Source organism: Choloepus didactylus, chromosome 17 (genome assembly GCF_015220235.1).
Source record: "Choloepus didactylus isolate mChoDid1 chromosome 17, mChoDid1.pri, whole genome shotgun sequence".
NCBI lineage: Eukaryota > Metazoa > Chordata > Mammalia > Pilosa > Megalonychidae > Choloepus > Choloepus didactylus.
Window position 1 is genome coordinate 74757215 of NC_051323.1, and position 13632 is coordinate 74770846.

The 13632-nt window shown below is 60.0% G+C and overlaps 1 protein-coding gene across 2 annotated transcripts in view; it reads right to left on the reverse strand.

The window, feature by feature from the left end:
• The window catches only part of LOC119512283 (tyrosine-protein kinase ZAP-70), a 30787-nt gene extending 27013 nt beyond the window's left edge, over positions 1 to 3774 (reverse strand). Inside the window, exons 1-2 of one of the 2 annotated variants that reach the window (XM_037806865.1) lie at positions 3587 to 3772; positions 3379 to 3457 (exon numbers count right to left, since the gene is read on the reverse strand). The gene's annotated coding sequence lies outside the window, so the exon portion shown is untranslated. Of the gene's footprint in view, positions 1 to 3378 lie in introns of both variants that reach the window. The other variant, XM_037806866.1, reaches the window with a different exon arrangement.
• Between the last annotated feature and the right edge of the window lie 9858 nt (positions 3775 to 13632).

Genomic DNA, 13632 nt, shown 5'->3' on the forward strand with positions numbered 1-13632 from the left:
CGGTGCACGGTGTAGCGAGGGCTCTGAGGGAGCTGCTGGGAAGGCCCCAGGGAGCGTCACCCGGTCCCTACCCTACTTGGCAGGGCCTTCGAGGTCTGCTGCTCCATAAAAAAGACTCTGAGCATCGAAACCCCAGTCACATGCCTGTCATGAGGCCCGAAGGGGAGACTGAGGCACTGCGGGGGGAATGTGCCGAGCCCACCGGACCTGGGGGGAGACGGGGGCAAGCCTGTGCCTTCAGCCACATGCTGGGGTGGGGCCCCCGCCTCCCTCACTGACCTGCCCCCTTGTTCCTACCCCAGCTGCTGGCTCTCGGACGGAGCCCCCAGCCCTCTGCCCAAGACCCCAATCCCCCCTGGAGTCAGTTTCCTGGTCCTCAGCCCCGGGCCATGCCAGCGATAACGGAGGCAGCACAGACTGTTGTCAGCCAGGCAGAGGCCGTCTTGGTTACTGCTGTGGCCGCACCGTGGCCCCCAAACAGGCATGTTCAAGCCATCAGCCTGGTCTCAAGGATGTGGCCTTATTTGGAGGTGGCATCTTTGAAGATGTGACACGCTAGGATGAGGCCGAATTGGGCGAGCGTGGCCCCGGCCCAGGGCGACCGCTCGCTGTCGGGGGATTTGGACATGGAGGAAGAGGAAGGTGTGAGCTGGCGGAGGCAGTGAGGGGTGCTGCGTCCACGAGTCGAGTAACGGGCACTGCGGGGCAAACCCCACGGGCTGGAGGGGCCAGGAGGGCGTCCCATCCACCGGGCCCGGGAGCAGGCCCAGCCGACGCCTGAGCTGCGGCCCTCGCGCGCCCAGGACTGGAGCAGGACTTCCTGCCGTTTTCAGCCACCCAGTGTGGACGCTGTTACAGCGGCCTCGGGGGACCGAGTCTCACTTTAACAGTGACAGGAGTTGGCACTTACGGGTCCCATGCTAGGGACAGTGGTGAACACTTCAGAGGCTCCTGGCACCAGGAGGTCGGCTTCGAGTCGTGGGCCCACACCATAGTGGCGGAGTGAACCTCGGGCAGTGGGTGACGCTCGCCAGACCTCGCCTGGGCGTCACAGCCAGCAGGGGCGTCCCACACCGGGTGGTCGTGGGGATCCCGTGAGAAACAGCTCCCAGCACTGAGCCCGGGGTCTGCCCTGCCTCGTCCTGCTGTGTCCCCCTCCCTCAGGACGAGAGCCCCGGTCCTCAAGGCAGCCCAAGGCCCCCTGCCCGGCCCCCTCCCCTCCCCTCCAGCCAAGGGGACCCCCTTATGTGACTCATTCGAGTGACCTGGGCCAACCTCAGGGTCTTTGCATGGCTGTCCTCCCTGCCTGGACACGCTTCCCCGTACTCTCCCTCGCTTCATTCAGGCCTCTGCTTAATGTCACCTCCTCCAGGAAGACCTCCCTGACTTCTCCCCCTAAAGAAGCCCCCACTCTCTCTCTCTATTCTCAACACAGCTTTGTTTTTCTTTGCCTCCTGGTTTGTTGATGCCTGTCTTGTCCCTGCTGGGATGTAAGCTCAGTGAGGGTGGGGACTTTCTCTTGTTCCCCTGCCTACACCAGCAAGGCATGCACTAGGTGCCCACACATGCTTACTGAATCAGTTAGTTAGTACACAAAGCACAGTCCCGGGCTTGCTGAGTGGTTGTCGCTGGGGTGGTGACCTAAGGACCAGCTCTGCCCTGGGCTGGGGGTGCCGAGGCTGTGGACATCTGGGAAGGTGTGCGGCCTGCAGGAGCGGGCCTGAGTGTCCTGGGGACCGGGCAGCCTGGCAGGGGCTGAGGGCGCCTGGGTGAAGGTTTCCACCATGGATGCTGGAGGGCACCAGGGGCGGGGAGCAGTGGATGATCCGGAGGAGCCTTTGTGCAGGGGCCCCTCCGCCAGGGCAGTGCCCACTCCATCCCCACCCTGGGCTGAGCTGGGGACCCTTCTGGGCTCCCGTCACAGCCGCGCTGGCCACATGTGACCACTGTGTGTGTGCTTGGTCTCCGGCTGCCCGAATTCCCCAAGCCAGGGTGCACGGCTCCGTTTTCCCTAGCGCAGCCCCTGCCTCCTCCCGGTACTTGTCAAAGGGCAGCAGCTTCTGTTGTCGGGGACCGTGCTAAGCCGTTTAACCTACCTCCTTTGACTGGGAACTGTTATCCTGTTCCTCAGCAAAGGAAACTGAGGCTCAGAGAGGTCAATGCTGTGCTCAGAAGTGGCCCAGTCAGGACTTGAACCCGGGTCTCTCTGGCCCAGCTGTCTCCTCTAGGGAAAGGATGAGGCTTTGGGAGAGCAGAGTCCGTGGCTCTGAGCGGGTCCCTGGGGGCTGCCACAGACCCGGGCTGGCCCCGGGGTCACTACCCTTTGAGCCGCCTTCAACTGCCGAGGCCCGGCCGGCTGGGCTTGGGGCCCGGGCTGGCGCCGCATCCGCTCGGCGCTCACGACACGTCTGCGGACGGACAGCACAGCGCGCACCCTCCAGCCTGTGCCGCCGGCTCTGAGGCCGTGTGACCTCAGGGAGGAGCCACTCCGGTCACTGTGGCCTGGAGACGGGGAGGGCCCCGGGCCGGGAAGGGGCGGGAGTGCGGCCGCCTCAGAGCTGCCCCCAGGGCCCCACGCAGGAGGCAGGAAGAAGGCGAGGAAGGGGAGCAGCAGCTCCGGCTGTGGCGGAAGAGCCCTCGCACGTAACGCCCAAGGACAGTCCATCCTGGGGTCCCCGGCCCTAATCTCTCAAACGAGCTGTGTTAAGCACTTGGGACCCTGTGCGCTGCCCTGGCCGGGAAGAGGGTGACGAAGTCCATCTCGTGCCACCAAGTTTCCTGCCACGAGTTCTTCTCCCAGACTCACCCCGCAAGAGCTGCACACCTAGGAGGTGCCGATATGTGCACCTGCATTTACCGAGGCTCAGAGAGGACTAGCAACGTGCCGAGGATGCACAGCAGTTGTGCGGGACTTGAGCACTGGGCTCCGTCTCCTCCCTGGGTGCACCTCTGGCCTGGGCTCATCTATTCATCGAGCACCCGCCCAGCCCCTCACGGAAAGCATCGGCATCTTGTTTTCACACTCACGGCCCTGCTGAGTTACCCTGGAATTCACAAGGCCTGGAGGCCAGGGTGCACACTGCTTTCTCTGGAGGTTTTTCTGCTTGGAGCCAGGGAGGCAGCCCTGATGGGGTGCAGCAGGGGTCCAGCGACCGAGCAGGCACCTCTGTGTCCCCTCCAGGCTGGCGCCCAGCTGACCCTCAGAGCGGGAGCTGCTCCCCTCCGGAGGCCACGGGCAGCGCCTGCTCTCGTCTCCCACTGGCACCGGCCACCAGGCCTGCAGCCCGTCCGGCCCTCCCCGGCGGCCTCCCGACCCCCGGCTGACGCTCCGTCCTCTCCCGCTGCCCCTGGAGGCGGCGGCCACCCGGGCTGGCTTACCTGGGAGATGTGCAGATGGATGTCGCGGGAAACAGGCCACCTGGGGCGCCTCTGGTTCCCCACACTGAGACAGCCGGCTCTGGATGAAGAAACCAGTGTGGGTTTCTCCGCAGCCTGAGCCCCAGCCCGAGGGCCCTCTGCCTGCTCACCAGCCCCACACACGCAGTCGAGGTGAAGAGGGTTTCAACTCGGGGGTGAGTTTGTTCACCTCTGCCAGGCGCCCCCGAGACCCTGGGCTGGCGGTGGGCAGGACGGGGCAGCAGGCCCCTCACCAGGACGTGCCCGAGGAGCGCCGAGGCCAGGCCGTGCAGGGACTCGGCCGGAAGACCTGCCGTGCCCTTGGCAGCGGGTTTCTCTGAAACTCGACCTGTTTCCTTGACGTGAAGACAGGAAGGGAACCGTGTTTGAAGTTTACGTCAAAGTCACAAAGTGCTGTGTTGAGGGAAAATCGCAGGGCACGTGGCCGGGGATGGCGGAGGGCGCTTCCGGGGCCTGCGCAGCAGGGTGGAAACGGGCTCAGCCTAAGGCAGGGACTCCACGTGAAGGACGCCAAGTCCATCGGCAGGCCCCAAACCCGGGCGGCAGGAGGAGGGGCTCTGTGCGTGCCAGAACGGGGTGGGGATGGCAGTGGGAGGGGGGCCCCAGGGCGCCTGGGAACCCAGGACACTCCCTCTTTCCTCTCCCAAACGTCCAGGGACCTGGGCTCACCCTGGCCGAACTGCCCCGTCAGAGCGATCAATTTATTCCACAAGCAAAGGCTGGAGTTAGAACGGCTCCGCTTGGTAGTTCAGCACCCCAAGGCTCCAGAGCCCCTCCGGGGTGCCAGGCCTCACGAGAGCCACCACCCCTGCCCTCACCGGGCTCCAGGCCACAGCAGGAGGCCGCGGGTCACAGGGAGAGCAGGGCTGGGAAGGGGGAAGCCCAGGGGAGCCGCAGCACAGCCTGGGGGTGTCAGAGAGGAGCAGAGATTGGTCACACAGTGAAGACAGGGACGCAGGGTGCCCCCTAGCACCCAGCCGGTCCCACCCACGATCTTCCCCGCACACACCTGACCACCAGCGCCTCTCCCACACTGTCCCCTGCCCTTTCCTGGCTCCCGGCCTGGGCCCCCGGGCAGCCCCCCCCAGGGTGGCCCTCACCTCACCTCTACCCAGGCGGGCAAACCTCACGCTGCCCCTCAGATGGGGGCCTGCAGAAGGAGTCCCAAAGCCACTCTGCCCCACGGCCACCTCCTGTCCTCTGCATCCACTTCACCCCCATCTCTCCCACCAGTGCCCGTAAGGCCCCGCTAGCTCCTTGTGATCTTGAGCACTTGAGGATTTCTTTCAACAACCCCCCCCCCCATAGGCTCATGTGGGGCCAGCCTGGGCCCCCATGGAGTCCAGGGGACATTTCTTGTCGGGTCCTGCTGCCTCTGGGGGGAACGGTGTGGCCCCTCGGCCTGCGGCCCCTTCTGTGCTCCACCCCAGGTCACCTTTCTTGGGATCCCTTACCCGGGGCTCTACCATCTCCCCATCCCCAAATCCCCCTCTCCCCACTCAGGACATCATTTTTCTGGACTCCAGGCTGGGATACTTTTCTCCTACACGGAGCCCCCTGAACCCTTTCAGCTGGCAGCCTTCTCTCCCCTCCCCTGCAGGTCTTGTGGAACTTGGGCTCCAGAAAGTCTCTTTTTTTCCGTGCCCCTTACTCCTCTCGGCTGAAGAGAGCAGGCTGCCCTGAAGAGAATCACAGCCTCAGCAATCACAAAGCAGCCACCACGAAGCATGTGTGGTCCTCGCAGGGCCCTCGCCACGGGCCAACGTTCTGGGCACTTTACTGCTGATAACACGGGATCATCAAAACCACCCATTTTCCAAATGAGGTCACGGAAGCCAGAGCAGTTCAACAACAAGCACCAAAGGGCAAGCCGGGCAGGAATCCAAAACCCACGCACTGAAGGATGTAGGGGCTGCAAAATATCAGGGGGCAGAGCCTTTGGGGCGAGCAGGGCTGGGCAGTCCCCGGGGGCCAGGAGCTTACGCCTCCGGGGTGCACAGACCCTGAGAAGGGGACCCTCACCTCCGCGAGGCGCGGGCTCATCAGCCCCCCAGCCCCTTCCAGTCCCAGGTCAGCCCCTGAAGGTGCAGGGGGAGCAGGTGCTCCCAGTGGGGAGATCGGCAGATAAGGGGGCTGGGGGGCACCTGGGGAGGGCCGTGTCTCGCCCGGGTTGGGTTTGGTTTAGGTGACACCAGACGTGACACAGACAGACCCAGGAAGCCTCTGACCCGGCCAGAGGCCCCCAGCCGCCCCGAGCCCCCTCCCCGCCTCTCCCACTGCCCGGCCCCTGCTCCCATCCCAGTCCCCGATCCTCCAGCGGGGAGGGGTCCCTGACTCGGAGGGGCCGAGCAGGACAGCGCGGGCTCGGCAGCTAAGGGGACAGCAGACCACTGCTGGGGCTTGCACTGCAGCACAGTGTCCCCCACGGGCTGTCAGCTCCCGGACCCCCACCCACAGGGGAGCAGGGGTGGTGTCAGCCCCGCAGCTCACCGCAGGAAGCCCCTGCCCGCCCCCCCATTTCTCTGCCGTGTGTGTGACACGGGGTGTGTGTGGCCTGGGTGTCTGTCTGCAAGCACCTTGGGACGCGTCTCTGTGTTTGAACGTGTGTGTATGTAAGCATCTGGGGGGTGTTGTGTCTGTGTATATGTGTGCATGTGTGTGTGTTTAAGTCTCTACCATGTGTGCAAATGTTTGCAAATGTGTGTGCTGTATCTGGATTTCTGTGTCTCCAAGCTTGTGTGTGTGTTTGTGTGTGTGTGTGTCTGAGGGTGTGAATGAATGTGTGTGTCTGGGAATGTGAACAAGTGTGTGTGTCTTGGTGTGTTTCTGGGTGTGTGAATGTGTGTCTGGGGTGTGAACAAGTGTGTGTTGGGGGTGTAGGTCTAGGATTGTATGTGTTTCTGGGTGTGTTTGTGTACACTGGATGAGTGTGTACATGTCTGTGTGTGTGAAGGTGTGTCTATATCAGTGTGCCTGTTTCTCCGGTGTGTGAATGACTGTGTGAGTGGATGACTGTGTCTCTGGGTGTGTGTCTCTGGTGTGTAGATGATTATGTGTGTCTCTGGGTGTATAGACGTGTGTGTGGACGAGTGTCTCTGGGTGTGTGGATGAGTGTGTGTGTGTCTGGTGTGTGGGCATGTGGACAACTGTGTGTGTGAATGAGTGTGTGTGTGTGTATGTGTGTCTGGTGTGTGGACAACTGTGCGTGGATGAGTGTGTGTGAATGTGTGTGGACAAGTGTGTATGGACGAGTGTGTGTGTGTGTCTCTGGGTTTGGACGAGTGTCTCGGTGTGTGGATGAGTGTGTGTGTCCCTGGGTGTGAATGAGTGTATGTGGATAAGTGTGTCTGGTGTGTGGACAAATGTGTGTGAACATGTGTGGACGAGTGTGTGTGGATGAGTGTGTGTATGTCTGGTGTGTGGGCATGTGGACAACTGTGTGTGTGGATGAGTGTGTGTGTCCCTGGGTGTCTGGTGTGTGGACAACTGTGTGTGGATAAGTGTCTGGTGTGTGGACGAGTGTGTGTCCCTGGGTGTGTATGAGTGTGTGTGTGGATGAGTGTGTCTGGTGTGTGGACGAGTGTGTGTGGATGAGTGTGTGTCCCTGGGTGTGTATGTGTGTGTGTGTGGATGAGTGTGTCTGGTGTGTGGACGAGTGTGTGTGGATGAGTGTGTGTCCCTGGGTGTGGATGAGTGTGTGTGTGGACGAATGTGCGTGTGTCGGGGCGTGGCATTGGAGGCCTGGTCCCCGGCTCTGCAGGCGGGGTGGCCGCTCTCCCGGGCTGTGCCTTCCGGGGGCTCTGGGGGCGGCACTGGCACCCGCTCCCTGAGTAGCCGCTGAGGGCCTGGCCGTCCGTCCCGTGGCGCCTCCACCGCCCCTTCCCTCCGGATTCCTGCCTGGGACCAGAAGGAGGGAGGTGGGCTGTGCTCGGCCCTGCGGAGAGGCGCTGGCACAGGGGCCCGGAGTGAAGACTCTGGGCTCTCCTCTCGGCTCGGCTGCCCCTCTGCGAACTAACGGGTGAGGGCATCTGGCTGCGAGGCTGTGGCGAGGGGTCGGTGCCTTGATGAAGTGCATGGACAGTGCGTGGCACCCCATAAGCGCCAGGGGAGCGTTTGCTGTGTGAAACGTAACGGCACACTCGCGGGCGCTCACGGAGGCTCACAGCACACGTCTGCACATGCGCGGTCCTCGCCCAGCACCTGCCCCTAAATCCACAGCATGGCCACACCCAGAGCTACCGAGCACCCACCCCGACGTTGGGCAGGACTCTCGGCCCCCCTGTAATGCGGGGCTGCCAAGGAGAGTGCCTGGCATGCGGCCGGGGCTCCTCCAACGGTGCTTTCGTTTCTCTGCAGCGAGAGGGAAGACACCATGCTGAGCAGGCCGACGGACGGCGCCGCTTCTCTGATGCCACCCCATTCTGCCCCAGGCCTGCCGCCTCCTTTGGGCTTTCAAAGTTGTCTAAAACCTCCTGCAGGGCCTCCTGGGGGTTCAGACAGGGCAGCGATGGCTCAAGAGCCACCTTGGCCCCCTGTCCGCAGGCCCCACTCCACCCCTGGCCCACGCCCTCCTTCCCCCGACCCCCGTCTCCTGTCCCCCACATTGGCTCCTCAGACAGCTGTGGTGTGAGGCTGAGTCTGCACCCCGAGACCACCCCTGGGCAGATGCGAGGCAGCCCGTGAAGGGGCAGGAGGTGGAGGACAAGTCGACAGACAAGCCGAGCAGGCGGATCAGAAAGACGCCCGCCGGGAAGCAGCCAGGGCTCTGCGGGAGGCTGCCCTGGGCTGGATCCCACTGTGCCACCCGCTGGCATGTCCTAACCGTCGTGTGCCTCAGTGTCCTCACCTGTAAGACGGGGTGACACAGGAGCTCCCGGGGTCACTGTGAGGATGAAAATGAAGATCCACGCAGCAGGCTGAGCCCGAGGCCTGGCACGTAGTCCGGGCTTGACTAAAGCACGTTTCTTTTACTCTGGGCTCCCCTTGAGAGAAGGCTTCATATTTCTTGGAGGTGAGATTGCTATAGTTTTCCGGGACTTGAGACTGAAACATCATTACCACCTTGTAACGCCCCTCGTCCTGCTCACGATGGGTCCCCCCTAGGGCAGCCGGCACCTGTGCACCCCCATCCATCCCCAGCCCACCCGGTCCCCAGCCCACCATACCGGGAAGTCTCTGGGCAGTTTCCCAAGTGGTGGGAATCCATCATGAACTGCAGTGGCCATTGACAGCGCCATCCGGGGAACGGGGTGAGCAGCCCTGGGACAGCAGTGCTCACGAGAAGGGCAGGGGCTCCAAGTCCTGGCCAGGGAGAGCGGGCGATTCAGTGGACTCTGAGTCCAACTGGGGTGACTTCTGCCGAGAGATGGGAGGGGCTGGGGTGCTGGGCAGGCCTGGGAGAGCCAGGGAGAGGAAGGGCTGCTGCGGCCCTGCGTGTGTGTTGGGGTGGGGTGGGGTTGGGCCACCGTCCAGTCACTCGGGCAGTTCCTGAGAGCAGCTGACACGCTCCAGCTGAGGCCACATGTGAGGCTGAGGCAGGCCATCCCTCCCAGGAGAACCCCAACCCCCAAGACAGGCATGGTGGGGTCAGCAGGGCTCAGGGCGGGAGCCCCCTGCCCACATAACCCTCTGTCCCTCACAGTCACGGGCACTCTAGATACGGAGCCCGGGCGGAGTGGGCTCTGGTGTCCCTGAAGGCGGTGGGCTGGCTGGCCCCGCACCCAGGGAGGCTTGGGAGGGTTGATGGGGCTGCGCAGTTACCTAGCCAGGGCACCTGGGCTCCCTGCTGCACCCCACGTGCCCATTTCCAGCTCTGTTCCAGTGGGTGAGGTGGGTGAGCACGAGAAGAGCTGCAGTATTAATGGGGACACTGGCTTGGCCCGGCCATTCACCATCACCTGTGAGATCAGAGGACAGAGGAGAGGACGGGAGGGAGGCGCAAGTCGGGGTGGCGGAGCCACACCCCCTCCCAGGCTCAGCGCCCACCGCGGTGGGTGGGGGAGGCTCAGAGCCTGTGGCCGGGACCGGCACTACCAGGAAGCGCAGACCGGGGCTGGCTTCCCCTCCGTCGCCGCAGGGCACCCGCCAGCCAGGCCCGCCCTCCAGTGCCAGCCCGCCTGCCTCCCGGACACACTGCTGGGCCCAGCCCCACCTCCCACACCTCCAGACCCGAGGCCTAGGGGAGTGTGTGGGGCCATCCGTGAGTCCTAGGATGGCCACGACAGACGAGCACCCTCCAGGGGCCTAAAGCAACAGACATCGATTCTCACAAAGTACGTCCCACTGGGGGTGTCAGCTCACCACCCCCTGTGACAGCGTCGCTGGCAGGGGCCTGCCCGACCTTCCTGCCCCCACGACGCCAGGCTGGTCCATCACATCGATGACACGATGCCCAGTTGGGCCTGGTGAGCAAGAAACAACCACTCTACTTTTGCATGTTGTTCGAGGTGGGCAATAACCCTGACAAAAATTCGGGTACTTCCACCTTAGCAAAGCTTCTGGGGTTAGTGCTGTGACCGTATTTAGGTCTGGGCTTTCGTTTCCTCTCAAGAAAATGAGGATTACTACTCCTAAAGGAGTTACGCATATGCACCAGGTGCTGTGTGCAGCTCGCTAAGGCAAAGGAAGGGTTCCCCGCCAAACTCGGCGAGTTGAGCCAAGATTCCTTGAAACCTAGGAAAGAGGCGCTGGGGCCCCCACCGGGCTGGCAGCGAGTGGGACGTCTGGGTTCCCCCAGCTAGAGGGACGGGGAGCCCAAGCGAGTCACAGCCGGGAGAGCTCAGGGGTCTGCCAGCCGCCCCCACGGCACCCCGCTTCATGTAGGCTCTCGGTCCTCGGGTGTCGCGCCCCCGGCCTGAGTTCCACTCGTCCCTGGCACCCCGAGGTGCCGGGTAACCCCTGCCTCCACCCCCACACCCGACCCCTGGGCTTGGCCCAGGTCCCACACCTTGACCGTGACCTTCGCCTGGGCCACAACCCTCCCTGAGCCTCACTCCCCTCCTCCTCACCCCCAAGGGGCTGTGCCCTCCAGCTGCGCCGGGGAGCGGGGCACGGAGCCCTCAATTGTCCCCGCATAGCGGGAGTCCCCTGGCCGCACACCCCAGCGGTGCTGCAAGAGGGTGGACTCCCCCCACCCCGTGTCGTGCCGTGGCCGTGTGACTTGCTCTCGGGCAGACGTCAGGAGCCCCCCTCCCCTCCCCTGAGAGGGGCAGCACTGGCCACCTCTCGTCCCCACCTTCTCGCTACGGGCAAGCACTGCCTGGGCAAGAGCCAGCAACACTGACATGGTTTCCCTCACCCCTTCCTTCCCCCAGAACCCCGTCCCCTAAGTCTTGTACCCTGCGCCCCTCTTACAATTGGAAAATAGAAGCACAAAATGGCTACCAAAGGGCATCAGCCGGCTGCCGTCTCCTCGGGCGCCTGAACCCCCTTACCCCCCTCTCCTCCCTTCTCCCCTCTCCTGGGCACCTCTCCAAGGATGTGGCTCCTTCCACCTCTCCCTCTCCTTTGTGTTTTCCAACTCAGGGGAGATAAACATCTCCCACCCTGAAATAACTGCTTGGCCTGCAGCACCCCCTCCACTGCAGCCCAGCTCCCCACCCCCACCCCTTCACAGCCCGACTTCCCCCGAGTTCCTTGCACCCCTCCTCCCCTCCATCACCACCCCCAAAGCCATCACTGAAGTTCCTCTTGCCAAACCCAGTGGCCAAGTTTCCATCCTCCTCTGTGTGGTGGGCTGAGGAAACAAAAAGATGCAGCGTTACCAGATTTTAGGAGTTGAGACAAGGGGCTGGTGGAGCTGTGGCTCCTATCCATTAGGTCCAGCATGAGGGCAGCTAGCATCTCTGCAGCGGTTTGGTATCCTGACCACCAGGGGGGTGGGGTGGCCAGCAGGTGCTCTGCATCCTGGGTGAGGGTCTCTGCAGGTGCCACAAGCATGAGGAACATGGGGGGGCTGGGACCCTGGCTGACAAAGGGACATGGTGGGTTCTCAGACCCCTGGTGAAGCAGGCGCTGGGAATACCAAAAGAAGCTGAGGCTGGAGCTGCTGCTGTCCTCTGCTTCTGGAGGCCCATGCTAAAATGGAAGGAGGAAGGAAGTTTGTCCTCTCCTTCAACCTTCCAATCTCCACCAGTGCCTCTCACTGACAGAACCGAGGCAGAAGTCAGCATGCAAGGGAATCTGGGGAGTGGGTTTGACAAGTCCCAGACCCTCTGGAAGTAACACAGTGCAGGGGAAGGATATATGAGCTTTGAGATGACAGACAATAGGTAAATGCAAGCACAACAGTAAAAGAATTGTAGGACTTCACCAATTTGTATCAGCTAATAACTTCATAGGGGTCATTAGCTAAGACTCTGATCTGATGACAATCCCCTGATCCCCAAAAGGCCACTCTGGTCCACTGACCAGGGTGGGTGCTCATGGGGTTCAGGTGACACATGTAGTCTTGGCTTGAACCCATCTCATAATGGGTCCAGGGGGACAACATACCCTCCTTTGTGTTTTTAATCCTAGAATGTATACTGAGATATTCTTAGTTCAAAACGATTTGAAACCCACATATTGACTTCCTGTCCCATAGGCAAAACTGATAAGAAAGGCCAAATAGAAGCTTCTGGCACTGTCCCCCCTGCCAATATAATAAACCAAAGGCAATATGGCAAGTCTAAGGGACCTGCAAAAATTAGTGCCATCATTAAAGATTTGAAAAATTCAGGGATGGTGATTCTTATCACACTTCCATTTAGGGTGAATGTTTAGTGGATGCAAAAGCTGGTCTTGGAAAATATGGGTTATCACAAACTTCACCAGGTAATGATGCCAATCCCAGCTGTAGTTGCAGATGCAGCATGCTTATTGAAACAAATAAACACAGACCCCAGAACCCGATACAAAGCTACACTTGCATTGACCTTCTCATTCCTCTAAGTAGAGATAATTAGCAGAGAAAGTTTTCCTTCATGTGACAGGGACAGCAGTGTACCTTCATTGTTTTACTTGGGGGTATGTCAACTCCTCAGCTGTCCAAATAGATCTTGAATATACCACATCTGAAGAACGTCAAGTTGATTCACGACATTGGTAATATCTCGGATCTAGAGAGCAGCAATTAGCAAGTACTACATACATCTTGCTGAGGCAAGTGCCTGCCAGAGGATGGGAGATAAACACAGCAAAGTAAGGGGGCCTGCCACAGTGTTGAAGTTTCTTGGGTTTCAGTGATCTGGAACACGTCACTGCTTTAGGATGTGACTTCCAAGAGAGAAGCACAATGCTTGGTGGCCTCTTTGGGTCTGTAAGACAATTTTTGGGTTTGCTCCTCAATCCACTTGGCAGGGAAACAATAAGGCTGCCCATTTTGAGGGGAGCCCAGAGCAAGAAAAGCCTCAGCAGCAGATCCAGGCGGTGATGCAAGCCGCCCAACTGCTCGAGCCATGTGACCTGGCAGACCTAATAATACTGGGAGGGTTTATGGAAGAAAGAATCAGTGAACTTGAAGATAAGAAAACTGAAATCATCCAGTCTGAAGAACAGAAAGAAGAAAGAATGAAGAAAAGTGAACAAAACCTGAGGTGCCTGCAGGACACCACCAAGTCTACCACTGTACACATTTTGGGAAACCAAGGAGAAGAAAGTGAGAAAGAAGCAGAGAGAATATTCAAGGAAATAAAGGCTGAAAACTTCCAAAGTTTAATGAAAGACAAGAATATACATATCCAAGATGATCAACAAACTCCGAAGAGGATAAGCCAAATACACCCACACCATGACATTATAATCAAACCATGGAATTCCAAAGAAAAAGAGATAATTCTGAAAACTGCGAGAGAAGCAGCATGTCACATACAAGGAAGCCTCAATAAGATTAAGTGCAGATTTCTCATGAGAAACCATGGAGGCAAGAAGGCAGTGGGATGATTTTCAGCCCAAAATTGCCAATCAAGAATTCTATATTCAGCAAAACTGCCTTTCAAAAATGGGGGACAGATTAAGACATCCTAGATAAACAAAAGTTGAGGGAATTTGTCACCACTAGACCAGTCCTGAAGAGAGTTCTGCAGGTTAAAAGGAAAGGGCCCTAGATAATAGACCAAAGCCACATGAAGAAGTAAGGATTTCCAGTTACGGTAACCAAATGAGTAAATATAAACGGCAGTACTATTGTATTTTTGGTTTGTAACTTCCCTTTTTACTTCCTACAGGATCTAAAAG